The 6,495-nt window shown below is 43.3% G+C and overlaps 1 pseudogene; it reads left to right on the top strand.

Annotated features, from left to right (window-relative positions):
• The first annotated feature begins 578 nt into the window (after positions 1-578).
• On the top strand, positions 579-884 carry LOC122750842 (annotated as a pseudogene).
• Positions 885-6,495: the final 5,611 nt, after the last annotated feature.

Below are 6,495 nucleotides of genomic sequence, written 5' to 3'. Positions count from 1 at the left end.
CCCATTTGGGGCTTTCTTAGCAAAGATATCGGAGTGGTTTGCCATTTCCTTCCCCAGCTCATTTTGCAGATGAGGAAACTGAAGCAAACTGGGTTAAGTGACTTACCCAGGGTCACATAGCTAGTAAGTGTCTAAAGCTGGATTTGAACTCAGGTCTTCCCGACTCCAGGCATGGAGTCCTATCCACTGCGCCACCTAGCTGCAATACACACACACACACACACACACACACAGAGTAGGCCAAAAGTCACAAATATTTAATTACTCCTTCATTTTTTGTTTTTAACATAGCATCATATACATTATAATTAGTTTATAATTAGTTTACATTACGTGTGAAAGATCGGAGATCATAAATGGCAGAAAATAAAAAATAATTTTTAAAAAGTTATTAAAACATCAGACCCCTTTGTGGCTTCTGGCCCACCCTGTGTGTGTGTGTGTGTGTGTGTGTGTGTGTGTGTGTGTGTGTGTGTGAGAGAGAGAGAGAGAGAGAGAGAGAGAGAGAGAGAGAGAGAGAGAGAGAGATTATAAATGAATAGGAGCTTTTCCGGCGGTGAAGGTCTCCCCGTGCCAACATGCCTCTCGAGAAAGATCTCCTGCACCTTCTCCCGAGGAGGAGAAGCGGAAACACAAGAAGAAGCGTCTGGTGCAGAGTCCGAACTCGTATTTCATGGATGTAAAGTGCCTGAGCTGCTAAAAATCACCACTGTCTTCAGCCATGCACAAACGGTGGTTCTCTGTGTCGGATGCTCCACTGTACTTTGTCAGCCTACAGGAGGAAAGGCAAGACTTACAGAAGGATGCTCCTTCAGAAGGAAGCAGCACTAATGACTGAATCAAGATGAATGAGGAAGTGTAAAGAATAAAACAAATTTGGTACAATAAATAAATAAATGAATTAATTAATTAAATGAATGAATGAATGAATAGGAGACCAACAAACAAAATGCTGTGAGAGCAAAGGCAGGAAGGGTAATCAGAGAGATCAGGGCTGGCTTCCTGGAGGAGGAAAACTTGAGTTAGACTTTAAAAAGCAGCAGTTCTCAAACTTTGGTCACAGGATCTGTTTACTCACTTAAAAATTTATTGAAGACTGAAAAGAACTTTTGTTTATGAGGGCTACAGCTTTCATGATTTATCATGTTAGGAATTAAAACTGATCCTTTAAAACATCTACTTATTAATTCATTTAAAATAACAATAATATATTATGTGTCAAATAACATGTTTAAAGAAAAATTACTATTTTTCTAAAACAAAAATAAATAGTGGGAAGACTGGCATCATTTCACATATTTTTGCAAATCTCTTTTATGTTGGACTCAATAGAATACAACTGGGTTCTCCTATCTGTTTCTGCATCCAGTTTGTTGTAATTTGTCATTTCAGTTGGTGCAGTGGATAGAGCACAGGGCCTGGATTCTCAGTTTCCTCATCTGTAAAATGGGAAGATTAGACTTTATAATCGTCTCTAAAATCGATCTAGATCTAGATCCAGGATCCCATGAGCAGCAAAATGGGCATCATGATGCCTACTTCCCAAGGCTTCAGGAATGATTATATGTATAAAGTACGTTTACATTTAAGTAGTATTTACATTTGCAAATTGTAAAGGGGTTCGTTCGTGCCCATCAGTCGTGGGATGTCTGAGCAGATTAGGGGGTCTTCAGGCAATATGAAAAAAGCAGCAATAATGATAATAATACCACTATCTAAGGTTTGCAAAGAGTTTTATAAATCTTCTTATTTGAGCCTCACCTCCACCCTGATGGAGGTGTTATTATCCCCACTATACAGATAAGTAAACTGAGGCTGGAAGCACCTAAAGTGATTTCCTCCGAGTCACTTATCCAGTTAAGTGTCTGAGACAGGGTTCACACTCAAGTCTTCCAGCAGTTAGATTCGAATCCCGCCCAGGATACTTACTTACTGGCTGTGTGACCCAGTACAAATCATTTAACCTCTCTAGGACTATTTTCCTCCTAGGTAAAACAAAGGGAATTGGACTGCTTGGCCTGTTAAGCTCTAAATCTCTGATCTTCTATTTTTTTAAATTCCTTTTCATTTAAGATTTAAATTGGGCATGTAGGAAGGGACCAGAAAAAAAATGGGTTTTGAGGCCAAATATTTCCTTCTTTCTCAAGCACAGCCCTCTCTCTCTCTCTCTCCCCCTTCCTTCCCCTCCTCCCCTCTCCCCCTCCCTTCCTGGAAGGGAGCTGAGAAATCAGTGGTAATTAAAGTTTGTCTTTCCCTCCCTCCCCCTCCCCAGCCCAGGCTTCCTTTTTCCAGCCGTCATCTCCACTTTGCTGACAATCAGACCCTTCTGCAAAGTTCCCCAGCACTGCCACACCTGGGGCTTCATCAAAGGAGCCCTGATTTCCCTCCCGCAGCCATAAGCTGTCAAGAATCCTCCCCGCTGACTATAGGGCCAGCATCTTAATGGGCTCAGGCCCACTCCCATCCTGTCTCCCTGACTCCTCCACCTCATTGCCCCTCACAGCCAGCAGCACCATCCTCCTCCTCCCCCACCCCCCAGCAAAATGATTCTCGGCCCCCTCCTGATGCCAAGAAGGTTCAAGGGGACCAAGGCTAGCCCGAGAGGACCAGAGTAGGCACAGCTGGGAGGCGGGAGCATAATTCAGCTCAGTGAAAGGAAAAACTTCCCAAACAATGAGATCTGTGCCAAGGTGGACTAGACTGTCTCCATCACTCAAGCGGAAGCTAGCTGACCACTTATGGGGGCAGAGGGGGTGCTGCAAGTGACTTCCCTTCTCTTCCCCTCGTCTATAAAATGACGGGATTGGACAAGGTGACCTCCAGGCTCTGAATGTGTGATCCTGCAATTTGTGAATCTAAGATCATACGGTGAGCTTCCTCCTCACCTCGCAGAGCCTCCCTTCTCCCAGAATTTAAAACACCACTGGCATTCAGATTTGTCTGATTTGTGAAGCGCTTTCCTTGGAAGAGCCTTGTGAGAAAAGTAGCAAACCCGATGAGTCTGTGTCCCAGTTCAGGCCACTGGGGTTCACACGTCACCCACCATACTTGGAATCACGAGATGAGATTTAAGCTGGACAATTGCAGACAACAGGTAACAATGATCTCCCTGAGTCCTCAGCCTTTTCATCAGGTTTGCCTGGGGCCTATAGCCGAATCTCAGAGATGGGGTCCAGGAAGAGACTCCTGGAGGCCAGAAGCCAGGCATGGATAGCTGCTGCCTGGACAAGCTGAGCCCCGGCAGGAAAGCTGAGAACAATTCAATTCAACAATTGAATATCCTCTTTATATGAAACATGGGGGATATACAGACAAAAACACAAAACCATTCTTTCTTCAAAGAATAGTTTTCATTCTATTGGAAGGAAGTACCTGAACACAAAATAGGAAATGCAAAATAATTTGAGGAGAGGAGAGTGGGACAAATTGGGGGAATGAGCCAAGGTTTCCTATGGGCCCACTGAGCTATTTCAAAGGAAGCTCCCAATTTTAGAAAGCAAAGGTGAGGTGGGTGAATATTCAAGAAAAAGGGAAACCATGAAATCTGGCGGGGGGGGGGGGGGAAGTATGACAGTTTGGTGGGAATGTTGGCAGGAAGTCATGTGTGATCAGTCTGGGATGTAGGTTGGAGCTCATTGTGAGGGGCTTTAAATGAGAGGGGAATTTGCATTTTATGCCAGAAGGAATAGGGAGCCAGAGAAGCTGAGTGAGCAAGGCAGTAGCCTGGTCACATCTGTGCTTTAAGGATATCACTCTGGATATTGAGCAGAGGATTACTGAAGAGGGGAAAAGATGAAGGGAAACTAATTAAGAGGCTTTTGTAATAGTCCAGGCAAGAAGTGTTGAAGACCTAAGGTGGAGCAGAAAAGGAGGCGGGCACAGGAGATGCTGTGGATCTAGCATCAACAAGACAGAAACTTATTAGATATAGAGGGAGTTGAGAATGACTCTACTGGTCCTAGGCAGAAATAGGGAACTTGGAGGGATGGGTCTGGGGGTAGAGAAAGTAATGAGGCAGGAGTGTAAGTCAAGGACCTGAAAGAGGGGAAGTGGGTAGGAATAAGGAGAGAAAGGAACAAGCATTTATTATTTACTATGTGCCAGACAATGGCAGCTACGTGGCACCATATTGCATAGAGCGCCAGGCCTGGAGTCAGGAAGACTCATCTTCCTGAGTTCAAATCCAGCCTTGGACATTTCCCAGCTGTGTTATCCTTGGCAAGTCACTTCACCCTGTTTGCCTCAGTTTCCGAATCTACAAAATGAGCTGGGGTAAGAAATGGTAAATCACTCCAGCATTATTGCAAGAAAACCCCAAATGGGGTCAAGAAGAATCAGACATGACTGAAATGACTTGGCACCAAAAAAAAAATTTTTTTTTTAAACTTAAAGAAAAGTGTAAGGTTGGTTTGCCCTACTGGATATCTAAGGTGCCTTTTAGTTCCAAATATTAGATTACAGGCTTAGCATCTCATCCATCTACTCCAAGTTAGGTATACCCACAAAGCTCCCTCTCCCAGTTCTACCCATAAATCTCAGGTTCCCCTCCCTTTGTCAAGTGTCCCTCCAATAATATGTTTAATTTACCCGTCAATGGAAGACAGATTGTTCCTCATGAGTGAATGGCCTCCCTACTTAATAATCTACACTCCTATAAGCATTAGGATTTTGCATACATTATCTCATTCAATCCCCATGGCAACCCTGGGAGGGAGGTACTATTATTATCCCCATTTGACAAAGGAAGAAACTGAGGCTGAGAAGGGTGCCCACAGCTAGTACGTATCTGAGTCAGGATCTGAACTCAGACTCTTCTGCCTCCAAGTCTGCAATTGTATCCACCATGCCAGCTGCTACCTTTCCATGGGGTATGGAGAACCATCAGGAAGTTTGATCAGAGAACAAACCAGACTTCCTGGTGATTCATCAGAATGGCAGATCCAGAGGGGAGGGTAGGAGGCAGCAGCAGCAATAGTTCCAGAGTTGGAGGGGAGGGTGTCAGGACACAAATTATACATTAACAAACTAATGGTTTGTCTCCCAGATCTTCCTTGGCAAAGGTAGATTCTTTCAAGACTAGCTGGCCCTACCAAGTGCTTGCTCCTGATTCAGGGGATCTTGCTGTGGGGCATCCTGAAGAACCTCCCTGGCTCCCTATTGCCTCCAGACTCAAGTCCCCCATTGGCATGGAAGGCCTCTCATAATCTAGCTCTAATCTGCCTTTTCTTTTCTTTCTTCCTCTCTTTCTTTCTTTCTTTTTTTGGTAAGGTTATTGAGGTTAAGTGACTTGCCCAGGGTCACACAGCTAGTAAGTGTTAAGTGTGTGAGGTCAGATTTGAACTCAGGTCCTCCTGACTCCAGGGCTGGTGCTCTATCCACTGTGCCACCTAGCTGCCCCTAGTCTGCCTTTTCTTATTTCACATCCACAGACCAAAATCCCCTTCTCTAGTACCAACCCCCTCCCTGAATATATTGCTACTACTTTAAGAAAATCAGCTTTACTGCTCTTTTTGTGGTGGCAAGGAATTGGAAATTGAGGGGCTACCCATCAATTGGGGAATGGTTGAACGAGTTGTGGTATATGAATGTAATGGAATTCTATTGTGCTGTAAGAAACAATGAGCAGGAGGAGTTCAGAGACACCTGGAAGAACTTGCATGAATTGATGATGAGTGAGATGAGCAGAACCAGGAAAACATTGTACACAGTATCATCAACATTATGTGTTGATCAACTGTGATAGACTTGATTCTTCTCAGCAATACAACGGTACAAGATAGTTCCAAAGGACTCATGATGGAAAATGCTCTCCAAATCAAAAAAAAAAAAAAAAGGACTGTGGAATATGGATGCAGATTGAACTATACTATTTCTTTTGGTTTTGGTGCTGTTGTTTTTCTTTTTTGAGGTTTTTCCTTTTTGCTCTGATTCTTCTCTTATAACATGACTAATGCAGAAATATGTTTAATGTTGTACATATATAACCTATATAAGATTACTTTCTGTCTTGGGAAGGGGGGAGAGGGAGGGAAGGGAGGGAAAAATTTGAAACTAGAAATCTTATAAAAACAAATATTGAAAACTATCTCTACATGTAACTGGAAAATAATATAATACTTTTTAAATTAAAAAAAAGATTATATCAATCTCAACAAAAAGAATATCAGCTTTAAGGGCAGCTAGGTAGTGCAGTGGATAAAGCACTGGCCCTGGATTCAGGAGGACCTGAGTTCAAATCCAACCTCAGACACTTGACACTTACCAGCTGTGTGACCCTGGCCATGTCACTTGACCCTCATTGCCCCATGTCAAAAAAAAAAAAAAAAAGAATATTAGCTTCGGGGGAGGAGGGAACAGACTGACTCGGTTTTTTTCATATTTGTGCCTCCAGTTTTTTGTGCAGGTGGTGGCCATAATAAATGTTTGCTATTCCTTGAAATCCCCATGCCATCTGTTTCCATGTGGGTAACTGAATGGTCCAGAGGATAAAGTGCT

This window comes from Dromiciops gliroides, chromosome 3, assembly GCF_019393635.1.
Source record: "Dromiciops gliroides isolate mDroGli1 chromosome 3, mDroGli1.pri, whole genome shotgun sequence".
Taxonomy (NCBI): Eukaryota; Metazoa; Chordata; class Mammalia; order Microbiotheria; family Microbiotheriidae; genus Dromiciops; species Dromiciops gliroides.
The sequence above is the reverse complement of the archived record's forward strand: the minus strand, read 5'-3'. Positions and strand labels throughout refer to the sequence as shown.